This window comes from Festucalex cinctus, chromosome 9 (assembly GCF_051991245.1).
Source record: "Festucalex cinctus isolate MCC-2025b chromosome 9, RoL_Fcin_1.0, whole genome shotgun sequence".
Classification (NCBI taxonomy): Eukaryota; Metazoa; Chordata; class Actinopteri; order Syngnathiformes; family Syngnathidae; genus Festucalex; species Festucalex cinctus.
Window position 1 is genome coordinate 3,015,573 of NC_135419.1, and position 15,512 is coordinate 3,031,084.

Genomic DNA, 15,512 nt, shown 5'->3' on the forward strand with positions numbered 1-15,512 from the left:
CATGCACCGTAATAAAAATATGATGGGGATCTTCCATATCACAATCCAAAAAGCTTGTGTTCCTTCTAGCGGTGTCAAACAATTCAATGTTTTAATCAATATTAATCACATTTTAGAATTTTGATTCATCACTTAATTAAAAAGGTTTTTTTTTTTCAACATTTTTTTGCCTGCCAAATTTGAAGAGTACCTGTTATGTGTTAATTTTTTTGACATTTAATGTTATGAAGACGTCTTCAACATTTTTGATCCACTGCAAACTCTCATCTTACTCTTTTTTTTTTTTTCGAATTGATTACTTGCATACTTTAAAATCGGTAGAAAATGATGATGAATGATGAACAAATATTTCGCATGTCATACGCAAACATTTATTAAAATGCTTTACTTTAATGCATGTTGTTATGTGTATTGCTCAAACACAACCTGTTCTACCTTTAACGTAACCATCGGCTGTCAAGCTAAAGGTCAATCTGGGGTCAAAATTAGTGTGGTTTATCTACGTTAATACATGATTAATGTGATAATTTTTTTAGTGATTAATCAATGACTTAACTTTGACAGCACTATTTCCTTTGTTTAATTTCTGTGACAATCACTCTGTTCAACTAACACTTCCCCTTCAAAATATCATAACACGTAAGTATTTTTTTTCATGCCAGTTAAGAACTGTGCGATACTTGAGATTTTGGTATTGATACCAAGTAAATACTGGTGCCAATATCGCCGATACCAAGTATTTTTAGGTTCATGAAATATTATCGTATTTTAAATCATTTGTCCTATTAAGTCGATGTAATATTTTGACACTAAGAAATACGCCTCTATGTGTGTGCGTGTGCGTTTTTAAAGGATGCAAACTTGTTTTAAATATTGATATGAGAGTCTTGTGGTGGGTAATCAATTAATTGAACAAGATACCAGGTGTACTGGCTTTTGCTATATATGTAATGTAAAATATGAATGTGGGAAAGACGTAACCATAAACGCCCATGTCGTCAACTGTTTATATGATTTTATATGGCAATAATCAAACGGCTGTTAAAAACAAATAGATTTATTTAAAAACAAGTGCAGTGTTTTGTGATTTAACAACCTTGCAGATGTGTTTACATAGGCACACTTCTTGGTGTACATATTACATTATTTTTTCAAAGAAAATGGACATTATTCAAAAGGTTGGCATCTTTGCCCACTTTCCTTTGCACTTGTAAGTACCGGTATTTATTCTTAATCTCGCAGTGATGTAACGTAAACGCCTGCTGTTCATTCTTGGGCTGCAAGCGTCCCTCATGTGGCCTCAGTCAAAACTGATCCCCAATCAGCAGACTTGAAGATTGTGGTCAGAGTTGAGTAATAGATCACGAGGGGGGGGGGGGGGGGGGGGGGGGTCAGAGGGGCTGTTTTGGACAAACACATACAAACGCTGTGGCACCCCTTTGCAGACATCACTAAGTCATGTCCTGTCAGTTAGTCCATAAAGCGTATAAAACTCGAGTCTTCCCGAGTTGTAGCGCCTTGCTGCCTTTTGTCTGGTCCTGTTGTCGGGGCAGAGGTATGCATGGCACGATGGGCTTGCCACGAAAGCCTCCTGGAGCACACGAATGAGAGGATGTGGAGAAAAGTAAAGGAAGTACACTCATCATTGCATTCAAGGAGGGCAGGACACTGGGGGGGGCTGAAGAAGAGGGGGGGGGGGGGGTCCTGAGCGAGGGTGCTGCAACAGAGTCTTTGTTGTAGTTGGTGTGACTCACAAAGCCTCGACTGGGGCAGCACAGCTTAGTTACCGTTACCAAACACGGAGAAAGCGGTGGGTGGGGGGGGGCGATGCTGGTGTGCAAAGTGGGTCTTGCGGTAGGTAAATCAAAGCGCTCTTGTCTTGTCAAACGGCATTTGTCCACTTGTGACATTTCAACGACAGCTTCACATTATTGGCTTATTCTTTCCCTTTTTCTTTTTTTAGAAAGAAGTCAGCCAACAATGCTGAAAATACTCATCATTAGGGGTGTGAATTGCCTCGTAACTGACCATTCGATTCGTATCACGACTCACAGGTCACGATTCGATTCGATACCAATTAATCCCGATACTAATTTATAAATCGGTTGTAGCATTTTTTTTTTTTTTTACTTCAAATTTAGAAAATACTAATCGGTAAACTTGTCCAGTGTAAGATTTGTATGAAAATGTATTCTTTATTTTATCTGAAACTCAAGTCTTATTCAGGTTGTAATCTGTTTCATGTTTGAACAGCGTTGAAATAAAATATTAAGGTTTAATGTTCCATTAATATAACATTCTTCCATGCTTAAGGTGTAAACCCTAACCCGAAGTAAGACATTTTGTTGAATATTTTTACATTAAAAATGGAAGTTTAGAAATCGATTCAGCCGCCTATTGAATCGATTCGAGAATTGCGTGATTTAATATCGCAATATATTGCCGAATCGATTGTTTTTTAACACCCCTACTAATCATACAGTTATGTAGTTATTGTGATGCTGGTAGCCAAGTAGGTCACTAAAAATTTAAATCAATTTATTTATTTATTTTTTTAAATCTCATCCACCTGTCAAATTATTTCAACGCTAAATCATATTTAACAAGACCGCTGTGGTCCAGAATAATAGCTGAGATTGAAATTGGCTCCATCTAGTGCTCAGGATGGGAATTGTTCTTTTCCCTAATGTGGAAGCCTATCTGACGAGATTTGATCATCTGACCCACTCCAACTTTGGTCTTCCTCATTCGAAATCCAGCATGACAGAACTGCATAGGGCCAACTAAACCTTCTTGTAGTGCACTTTAAAATCCATCCACTCAGAACTGAAAGTGGAAACTACATTTTATTTGTACTGTATAGAGCTTTTCGCAGACACAAAAGCGTTTTACAGGGTTGAAAACTGCACACACATTCACATAGCAGTGGTCGCTGCCAGGTCCACTGGGAGCAAATTGTGGTTGAGTGTCTTGCTCAAGGACACTTCAGGGGTGAGGAGGATCAAAACCCACAACCTCGCAGGTGAGTTTGGCCACTGGGTGATCAGTCTTCAGCCGCCATTCGGGTGTTCTGGAGAGGAGGGAAATGAATCTTGGTTCAGGAGAAGCAGTGAGTTCTGGAGTGTGGATGGGAGTTCATCCAAGCAGTCTGCTCCATGGACTTGAAGAGACGTTTGTCAGACTTTTTGATGCACATGGTCTGCAGAAAGTTGGAATGGCTTTAACTCATTTGCTCCCAAAGACGTATTTATACGTTTTTTTATGTTTTTTTTTTTTTTTATGCTAGAGCATACAGAAGTCTTTGATGTAGCCTCTGAACTGAAGAAAACGCTTGAAGCAATGGTAGTTATTACAAATATAGCCAGCAGGTGGCAGCAGAGTATAAAAGATCAAACAGAGCCATGTTGCAAAAAATCTTTTCCCCACTGTTTTAAACAGATTTGTGATGAAACTTAGCTATATTCTAATGCTAATTGCTCCAAAACGGAAACAGATGGAATTATACTTTTTTTTTTTCCCGATAAAAGAAGAGATGCTAATTTTTCTTTTGGTAGATTCCATGTTTTATAGTAATAGAACACAATACTCTGTGGGCCTCGCAAAAGCAGAGAATATCCAGTAAAGGGGTTGCTTCAGTGAAAATGGGTGGGAGTGAATGAGTTAATTGAGTGTAAGTCTTTGATTCTATTCATAACCTTTATGAATAGAATACCACAAATGAATTTCTGGTTTGGTGGCCTCAATGTTGGATCCTATTTGCAAATAGAGAAGTTCTATTGGCAGTCTTGAACTCCCGCTGGAATGGTTTGCAAAGTGTGAAGCGTTTTGGAAGGAAACCACTCTCAATCTGAGGCGATGGACTTCAGTCAGAAAATGGCGGTCTGCCCTCATCAGGTCGCGGATTAGATCCTGCCCCAGGTGGAAGAGGTCAAGCACCTGAGCTGTCGGCCATTAATGAAAGAACAAGATCACGGATGCAAGCTCCGAGCCACCTCTTAAACTCTTTTTCCTCTGCAGGGTGTCTGGGCTCTCCCTTAGAGAGGCTCCTTCATCTGGAAACGGCTAAGGGGGGTGCTGGGAATGTGTTTGGGGCGCATCCCACCGGGAGGAGGACCCTGGGATGACCCAGAACATTCTAGAGAGACTTCTGGCTAGCCTGGATGCCTTTTGAAATGCTGGACGAAGTGGTTAGGGAGAGGGAAGTCTTGGCTTCCCTGCATATTTTGCTTCCCCCGTGACCAACCAACCCTGGATGGATGAATGGATATTGAAAACTAACATTACTGAATATAAACAATATTATCCACGGTGTCACAATACAGTTTATAATTGTTTTATTACGCTACAGCATAAATTTGTTGAAAAGAATTGTATTTTCTGACACATTTTTCCGAGGCTGTCTTCCATATTAAACAAATGAGAGACTGCAGGATGAGAGTATGTTTACAATACGGAGCGGATCAAAATCTCCTGCTGTTAAAATTAACGTACAGTCGAGTTCGCAAGGATGTCACATGAAAGCTGTGGAAATCTCTTATTGCACTTATTGCTGGTTTTCTGCGCTTGTCTGATTTCAACACATTTTAGCATGCAAGACAAATAACTATAACAGTGGTAGCATTTGTTAATGAATTGTATTTTTGAATAATTGAAATTGCACCAAAGGGTTCCAATAGATCACTCGGTCTCGTAAAATATTTGGTAAAAGCAAATCTCTCTCTGTGTTTTGTGGTTTGCCGCGGAGAAGAACATGAGTCAGCCATAAATGACCCGAGCCACAATGTTTTGCTCCGAAAGAATGAGAACATGTGAAGGGAGAAGGGGAGGCATCAGACCTTGAGAGACGCTGTCAAAATCATGCACGGTTGAGAGAGAGGTTTGACATCTGGCACGTTGCACGGACTTTGAGTCCTGGAAGAGTACTTTGGGAAGAACAAGATCCACAACAGTGTGTGACTGAGAAGTTCTGAAATTGTGAGACGACTGAAGTTGTTGTGAAATCAGCTTGGCCTCTAGTCCCAGCAGCCCTTTCCTTTCCTTTCCTTTTATTATTTTTTTGAACATATAAACAAATGAACAGCAGAGATAAAACAAAAAAACAACAACAATCAAAATAGAAGAAAATCCCAATAACATAATCATTCAATTAATCATAACTTACATGTTCAAAAGGGAGTAGGAAGAAGTTAAAAACTTATCTAGTCCTACCCCTTTTACTAAATATATTTAAACTTATTTCATTATTAATACAATTTTAATTTACTAATTATTAAAAAATAATAAAATAATAAATGATATATATAACCCAAGTTATATATATATATATATATATATATATATATATATATATATATATATATATATATATATATATATATATATATATATATATATACATATATATATATATATATATATATATATATATATATATATATATATATATATACACAAGTGCACTTAACATATTCACATTTACCAAAAACATATATACATAAATTTACTAAACATATACCATAATACCTATCTAGATCACTTACACATACTCACATGTACATTTTTCATATATATCCCAGCAGGAGCAATGAAGCCAAGTGGTGAGCTGCATCAAGCATTTCATGACACAGCATTCAATCCACTGGGTCCATCCATTACCCTCATTCACAGGCCACCAAACCAATATTTCTCCCCCTTACTAGAAGAAGCCATGTGCAGATGTGAGATGTGCCAGAAACATGTTGGAGGGTTTGGGTGAAAATGAAAATGCAAGATGATTGCAGCAGCCGGATGATGCACAGGCTGAGCACGCAGTTGACCAGCAGAGGGAACAGCTGCACCAGTTTCAGCTGTAGGAAGCAACTCAGCCATCTTAGGTCAGGCCAGCGCCAAAAGCTTTTCCTCAAAGGTCACTTGGTTTAATCTGCAGAGACATGGAATATTAGTGTAAATTTAAGATAAAAAAAAAAAAAAAAAAAAAAGAGATGGTGGCTGCGCATCTTGGGCAACAATAGCCGAGTCATTGCAGCATTGGTGGACATTTTCTATTCACACATAAAATAACAAATAAATAAATGAATAAACATACACAAAGTACAAAAGCATAAATTTTTTGTCAAAATTATAATTGTTCAAATACAAACTGTAGCTGTAGTTGTAGTGAAAGTGATTCCTGAATATCATTGAAAATTCAAAATAGTTTGTGAGCAACACCTAAAAAGTAAAAGTTTTTTTTTTAATCTTGTGCCTTCTTTTGATGACCAACTGACATATTGGACAGATGAAATATGTTGTTGTTGGGGTTTTTTTAAGTATGATTTTGTTAATACTGAGGGGGAAAAAAAGTGAGCTTCATGACTCAGCAGAAAATACATCATCAAGCTAATTGCTCTGACGGTGGATAAAACGTGCCAGATTTAAATTGTGTGTTAGATGTGGTAGAGCTTGAAAGGAACATTGAAAGGTTCTTCTGGATGAATGGATAGAAATTCCCACATCATTCCCATTCCAACCGCGATTTGTTTGAGAACAGAAGCATTTGAAAACACAGGTTTGACTGTATCTTGTTTCTTATGAGATTGTCTTGCTAGATTGTCCTATAATATTATCTTATATCTGATGTGATCAAGTTTGTCTCGATAATAGGTTCTCAAATGGGTGGGATCGATAATCTTACATATTAAACGTGTTTAACTCCTTCACTCCCAGCCATTTTCACAGAAGCAATCCCGTTCGCTCACGGCTGTTTTACTGGATTTTGACTGGCCCACAGAATATTGTGTTTTATGGCTATAAAAGCATGGAACCTATCAAAAGAAATATTAAAGTATGTTTCTATCCGTTTCCGTTTTGCAGCAATTAGCATTAGAAGAGAGCTAAGTTTCATCAGTTCTCACAAATCTATTTAAAATTGAAAGTAATTGAGCTTTTTTTCTCCATGGCCCTGGTTGATCTCCTTTGCTCTGCTGCCACCTGCTGGCCGTTTGTGTAATAACTACCATTTCTGCAACCGTTCTTTGCAGTTGAGAGGCTGCATCAAAGCCTTCTGTATGCTCTAGCATAGAAAAAACAAACAAACAAAAAAACGTATAAATACGTCTTTTTGGACACTTAGAACATTAAAAAAAAACGTATTTACACGTTATTGGGAGCAAATGAGTTTGTAATATTTACGACCAAAAATGTGAGAGGGAGGAGCCTACTACTGTCGAGCCGTTTGACTCGATGGATTGTGACGCTGCCAATCAAGTAAGTAAGTGCGTTGACTGACCAACAAGGAAGCAGCAGTAATTAAACACACACACAAATGACCAAAACTTGTCATTGGCTGAACTTTATGTGTGGGTCTGCCACAAAACGACTTTTAAGATTTGAAAAGTCGCTTTGTGAACCCGGACCTGACCGCCCACCAACCCCTCAACTCTCTTTCACACCGAGTCTTTTCTCTTTGGCTCAGTCTATGTAAGCAGAGTCATGGGTGATATACTCGTTGGTATTGTTACTTCAAATTTCCAAAAAGAAGGCTGACACAGTGGAAAAAAAAAAATAATCAAAAATAGTACAGATGCATATCATGTTCAGGGTGACAAATGAGCCGTAACCTACTTTGTAAGCTGACCTTTGATGAGTGATTCAAATCCATCACCTCCAATTTTCTTTTTTCCCCCCGAACATTTCTTGCATTTTACAGTAAAAGTGACAAATTATCTTTGTTGGTTTCCACAACTCACCTGAAAAGGGACAGAACGTTGATAAGTTAAAGTCATCTTCATCTTTTCTCAGCAAATTCCAAAGCTTTTCATCTTTGCACGAGATTGTTGTCTTTATCGTCTCTTCTCTTTCTCGCAGCATCTCTCCACATCGATGCCGTCATGTCTGGTCTGGAAACGAGCCACCGTGTGTCCGAGTCATGCTTGGAAGAAGATCCGATCCTGACGGGTTCCCCTTCATCATTGACTGTATGCTTAAACCTGTGTCTCTCTTTTTTTTCCACTCGAGTCACAGCCAAAAAAGGAACTCTGTGTACAGAGAATGCTTTGCAAACATGCAGACCAGGATTTAACTTGCTGGTGAGTAATCTGACTCCTGTAACATCAGCCCCATATTCATTGTCAACTATGAAGACAGCTTATTATGTCGAACTTTTTAACACGTTTCGGTTTCACCAATTTGGAAAGAGTTGCTGATGTGTTGTTGTTTTGTCGTTCTTGTGCTGACTGTCGGTAGGCTAATCGCTCGACATGTCAGACACTACACTTAGGTTATTTTTGCCGACGGTTGATAGAAAACATGTAAGCGTTATTTTTTGCTCGATGAGCGTGAACGAGTGCGCACACAAACACAACACAGAGCCAACCAAAACATCTCCAAATGCAGGCATCTAGAATAATACAACAGGTTCTTAAACACAAGTACGAGTGCTCACGGTGGTGTCTTCCGGATTTTGTTAGCTATATTTGTTGTATGTATGTTTTGTTATGATTAAATAAGTGCTGGTACTTCTCTTATTTGACTCTTGCCAGGTAAATTAGGTGCTCTCTCTCTCTCTCATTCTTCTGTTGCAATTATGGTTGACAAAACATGACCCACCCATAAACAAAACCAAAACAGACCATGATGACATCAATGGGCCAAATTGCGCATTGACTTGCCACTCGCGATCAATTGTTTTTTTTGTGTTTTTTTTTTTTTTTTTAACACACTAATTTGTGTGTAATTAATTAAAGGCGCAGTCTGCCGGATTCACTCAGGAAAATGCACTTTTTAAATACAGGATGTACACACTTTAACTTTCTCTCAGTCTACACATCTGTGTTTATGTTAATCTTTGGTGGTTATTTCATCTTAAACCCCCACACCCCCAGCCTGTATTTTGCCATTTGGTGTTTGTTTTGTAAACAGCAGGACGTTTCTGTGGAAAGACAGTGTTTACACCCCTCCAGCCAATCGCAGAGCGGGGGGTGGGCGTGTCGCAAACGGGGCCGGGCGAACGTGTCGGCTGCGTGACGTCACTCCCGCGGCAATTTGAAAGCATGCACGGATTTTTTTTTTCTTCACTCACTCATTCACACATGTAAGCTTCTGTGAGTGAGTGAGTGAGTGAGTGAGTGAGTGAGTGAGTGAGTGAGTGAGTGAGTGAGTGAGTGAGTGAGTGAGCGAGTGAGTGAAAAAAATGATAATAATCCGTGTGTGCTTTCAAATTGCCGAAATAACCACCAAAGATGAACATAAACACAGATGTGTAGACTGAGAGAAAGTTAAAGTGTGTAACATCCTGTATTTCAAAAGTGCATTTTCCTGAGTGGATCCGGCAGACAGCCCCCTTTCATCTAAATGAATGGGTTAAACCGACAGCCCTAATGCCAAATCGTGCAATGTCAATGTCGCACAAAGAAGTTGGTATAAAATGCCTCGGACCCTTGAAATGGAGAAATGTATAAACGAGTGGCTTGACATTATCAGCTCAGGGGGAACTTCTCTGATTTAGATTGTGCTTGTGTGCAGTATGTTATTACTTGTAGTTTTTGAGCGCTAAGGTTCATCGCCGTCTACGCAAACTGTTTTCGGTTAGGAACATGGCAAAGTAGGCCCACTCTGCATATGGAAATACAAGTTACTATAATACTGAATTTTCTATCAACATATGAACATGATGGTCATTATGTCTGTTTGATTATTTGGGGCAGTCTTCACCATGCAATCGAGTCTATCATCACTCAATCCTTACTGGAAGCTTTTATCTGCATCTACTAACACACTGTGTAGTCCAAGAAAACAGGTTAGTCGCTGAAATTGCAAATGTTTCAATAAATGTCTGTGTTGGGGAAACTGTTCTATTTATCAGATCGTTAAACTGTTGCGCAAAGAGATTTTATATGATAGATAACATGACCTATAAAAAATATCTGCAGAGTATATCTTACATGCTGTGCACATTAAATGGACCATTCAAAAATGCTTCTCTGCAGATTTTACTGACAGCGGGCCACCCAGGCATTTATTATGGTGCTTCATTTAAAAAAAATAAAATAAAAACTTTTCAATTTGCACTCATCAAATCTGTTTGAATTTGATGCATTAACTGGACATAACATTTTGCAATTAAGTGTAAAAGGAGTGAAAGTAGTCCTAACAGTTGAGATGAGAGGTTGCTCTCACTTCCATGTATGGAGCTGGAGCTGCTGGCTCAAATATGCGCACTAACATCGAGTAAACACAAGACATCAAGAGAACATTCCTCACCACGTATACAACAACAGTATAACACGTGTTAAAAACTTTATAGATTTTTAGCACTTGGCTGTTACTTTGGTTCTAACAACCAACAACAGTCCAACTTGTGGCCAAGGCCAAAGCAAAAACAGCCTTTCCACTGCTATGATCACCTTCCATATGAAGCTTATTATTAACATAGCCCAGGAAAAAAAAAAAAAAAGATAATATTACCTGTGAATCTTGAGCTTGATACATGTTGTTTAAATTCACTTTTCTGTACTCACTCATACATCGTGATACTGCTGTTAAAATAGTCCCAAAGAAATTATTATTGACATTGTTGCCAATGCGCAACACTGGACCACAAATATTCTTGATTACTTAATTACTGTGTAAAAAAATAAATAAATAAAAATTAAAAAGTGTATCTTTTTCTGATCTTTTTTTTCACCCGGAATCTGGCCCACCTTTGCGTTCATTAGTTGCCTTATTCAATGTTTGTGTTCACTTGTTTTTATTCCTTGATCCTTAATAAATTATTGGGTACATGATTTCTTATGTACTTAGACTTAGACTTAGACTTGACTTTATTGATCCCTTTGGGATGGCTCACTCTGGGAAATTTACATGTCCAGCAGCAATGAGAACAGATAATAAAATTTAAAAAAAGAATTCCATCAATCAATAAATAAGGTTATTACACCAGAGATTGAATTAATAATAATAATAATAATAATAATAATAATAATAATAATAATAATAATAATAATAATAATAATAATAATAATAATAATATCAATAATAATAATAATAATAATAATAATACAAATAAAATAAAAAATAAAAATTCAATCAATCAATAATTAAGGTTATTACACCAGAGATTGAATTAATAACAATAATAATAATAATAATAATAATAATAATAATAATAATAATAATAATAATAATAATAATAATAATAAAATAAAATAAAATAAAAAAAAATAAAAAAAATCAATCAATCAATAAATAAGGTTATTACACCGGAGATTGAATTAAATAAATTAAAGTACGGTAAAGTGCCATATTTGTAAATTAGCACGAAAGACTTCATTGTTATTAATATCGTCGATACACATTTTAACAGCGTATATCTAATCTGTTAATGACTTGGCCCATCTGTTGGATTTTATTGATCAAAAGTGACTCATGAGCACAAGAGTTTCTCTGCTCTAAAGGAACATAAACACCTTTCATGAGCACACAAATTTCACACGTTTTTTTTGCATTAACATTACAAGTATATTTTCAAATGTAAGCGCAGCAAGGATGGATCACCGAACTTGTCTAATGTGGAGGGTCACATGCGAGATTGCTCAGAAAACCACTTTAGTTTGTTATAACTGGAGCATTTCCTGCCACGTTCAACTCAGTGCAAGTTATCAGTACACAACATTCTTGTGTGGTGATGGGTGTACACACTAAAAGTAAAATTGGAAAGCTCCATTAGTTTTAATTAAGACGATTAAACAAATATACGAACAATAAATTTGATGAATTATAATTAATATGTCACATGATAAGTAATTAAAAGATTTAAAAACATTGAACAGTAGTTCACAAAGTTGTTTCCCCCCCCCCCCCCCCCCCCCCCCCATTTGTTTGAATACATGATTGACAACGTTTACAGCTCAACAAAGTTTTAGCACCAAAGAAAAAAAATGTTATACGAAGAGGTCACTTTTGCATGATTCCTCAGTGTAAACCTTCGGCTTGACGTTTATTTTTTTGCTAGTGCGTAATGGCTAAATGAGTTAGAGCAGAAGTGCCGCCCTTTCACCACACAGGCCATTCAACTGTGAAAATGAGTTTGTTCATTTCCAGCGAGGCATCCGGACTTGATTTGCTAACCGCAAGGCAAACTCATTAACAACTTCCAAAGGAAATACTGCGGAATAAACCAACATCCTCTATAATCACTTCCAAGAAATCACTTTATTTGATCTGGTGCGTACCTTTTTGTAATTTTAAATTCACATCTGCCTTTTGGACCGCCAAAGTAAAAGCAACTCAGATGAATCGGGCAAATGTAAACAGTAGTTACAATGTTTTAGGTCTGGTTATTCACAGCTGAAAATGAGAGTGGGGGGGATGATGTCACCTTTGGAATTCATTTTACTGAGAGCCATTAGAAAGCTGTTCTTGACCAAAGTCACGACACCACTATCATTTATTTAGAATCGTTCAAACAATTGCGACGAAGAGGACTCTTACATGTGCATTTGTGATTCCTTTGCAGTTCGCCAGAACACAATCATACAGACACACAGCATGTTAAAAAACAAAAAAAAAAAAAAAACAATGGAGGTTGATTTAAGATCATAGATAATAAATTTGCAATAATAAGAATACATTGTTATGGAATGCAATTTAAAATAAATTGTGTCGTTGGCAGGCGTGGAAAGTATCGGCCGTGAAAAGTGAGGAAACACTGTATTTGTTGCATTTCATTTTTTATATTTGGTAGGCCTTTAAGCCGTAGCACCCCCCAATTGGGTCCTCTCGGACTTTGAAAAACTCATTGTGTGAAACAAACTCATGAAAGAATAATAATGATTTTGCACATCAAATTAAACTGCAGAACCGGGGCGACAAGTATATATATATGCCATTTTTACGTGCCCCAAACACAGCTCAAACGGCAACTAATTTAATTAGCAAATATAGTACCGTAATTGCCGGACTATAAGCCGCGACTTTTTTCACACGCTTATACAATGATGCGGCTAATTTGCGGTATTTTTTCTGACGGCCGCCAGGGGCGCTCGAGCAGAAAAGGTAAGAGTAGGTGGAATATACATGTCGAGGAAGACGCAAATTTAATGTAACTTGGCGCTTTGTGCGTGAATAAAATTAGCATGAACAGACCCTCATCATCATGGAAAATACAAGAAGTGTCAGTCTCAGTGACTTTTACCGGTATGTAACTGGTATGTATTAAAACGTGAACTGAAGTGTCCTCAAACTCCAGGGCTGAAAATGAGTCCCAGTCCTTCCCTGATCCTATCGTTTATAAATGAACCAAAAAACATCTTTACTTCAGGATAGTGATACAATTGGGTTAAGTTGGGGGAAATTTATTCCTATATTGAGTGTATTTCTACATTATGCTGTGGTCGAATATTATAATATCAGCAATGCAATGACCAAGATGACGAAAGTTAACCCCCCTGGAGGTCACCAAAGATATTTTCCCACAGATGATGACATCACCAGGCATGCTGCACAGTGACAGCGAAGAGAAGTCCCACCTTCAAGAGATTCAAACTAGATGACGCTCTTTCAGAAGCAGCCACCTGCTGGAGCGTTCTTCTTCAAGCACGCTTTTGACATCAGGCGGAGAGGAGCAGCCGTCCGCCGCTGACCGTGCGTGGGACTGAAGTGAAGATCAAGCAACTGGAAATGGATTTATTGGTGAGCGTTCACATTTCATTCACACTTCAATTCAGATTTAGCTAGATTTGTTTTGTTACACAAAAGCTCAATGTTCTTATTATGCAAGATCATTTCCCTATTTTAAATGCATAATCATGAGCGTCGAACTAGTGCAGTGATGAGGCTACTGTAAATTTCCTATATTAATACTGAGATATTGTTTGACGTGTCAGATGAATCTCTGCTCTGTTATTTGACTGAATTATACTACATACAACATATTTTCATACACCTGCATCCAATAAAAGCACCGCAAGTGAGGTAAAAGCACGATTTAATACTTAAAAGGCGTGCACTACAATATTGCATTGCATAATAAAACAATTGTGATGATTGATGAGCAATTTTAGTTCCAACGAGGCTCCCCTCAGAAGAATGCTCTGCCTTTCTACAATGCTGGAAACTGTTGCCAACTCAATGTGGATCTCATTAGTATGTGCAAATGTAGTGTGGAGATGTCAGCACGAGTATTAAGTTTTCTTCATAGTGATTATTTTATGGTTTAAAAGACCCTTTGAGAAACATATTCTAGTTGTGACACAATTTCAAGTAATTCTGGCTCAAGAGCTTCACTTCAGGAGTTTGAAATACACCCCAAAAAAAAAAAAAAAAAAAAAAAAAAAAAGGTACACTGAGGGGTATATTCCATAAGAATGCGGTAACAGCACGAAATATTGCACCACAACTGCACTCGTAGTCTGCGCCCAGTTACCCACCTATTCACTAAGAATAATGCTCTAATCATATACGGGGTAAACACGCCCACAAAAACTGACAGCTTGGAGCAAATTTGCACGTGATTTACCACACATGGCAACGGATCTGCGCCAAGAACATTGTTGTTATAGTAACAGTTGCAAGAAAGGTGACATTATCAGAAAGCGAGGTTGGACCGAGCGTTTAGAGCGCCATTAAGCTGTACAGAGCAGAGAGGACGACAACGACGTCATTCATTCATAAAGTACAAGTTATCGGTGTGATCGTTTTTAAAATATATAATTTTCAGAGGTTGGCGTGGGCGTACAGTATGCACCTGGCACGTAAAAATGATCGTAAAATGCCTTCCCGCCATTGCCGATCAGCCCGGGATACGTTATGTGTCCTAAACCAACATAGAAAAATCTCTCTCTCTCTCTCTCTCTCTCTCTCTCTCTCTCTCTCTCTCTCTCTCTCTCTCTCTCTCTCTCTCTCTACTCTCTCTACTCTCTCTACTCTCTGCGTGATCAGCCAGAGAGCGACGTGCACCATGCCATGCACTGCTGTCATGATCCCGGGATCGAGGTTGCGGCAGGTTTATACATGCTTTCCAAAAATGTTATTTGCGTCACGCAGACTCTTTGTGGCTATTTGGCGTTAATGAATTAGAGACTGTATATCAATGAGTCTCATTTGCATTGGGGTGGCCATATATTTTGCATCAAATGTATGCAAATTACCTAATTTACATACGCGCAAATAACACCGGGGCGCACTTAATGGCGGATTTCTGCATCTGCGCGTGTTTAGTGAATTAGGCGCTCGGTGATTGCTCCATTTTTACCGGTTAGTGCCGCGCAAAGACAACTCAAACCTTTAGTGAATAGGCCCCTGAGTCTAACATGTTTTTTATGTTTCCAATTTATTGTAAAATTTTAGATAGATTTTTAGAAAAGTAGTCTGTGGCGGCGCATGTGACAGGATAAATGTCCATGCTAATCACATTTCTGGGTTTCCTTCTCATCAGCGCTGCAGGTAAAAATCTGTGAACTAATCTGCCAACTGTGATTTTTTTCTGATTGTCTTACATTCAATGTCACGATTTGTCCTGGTTTCAGCAGCCGCAG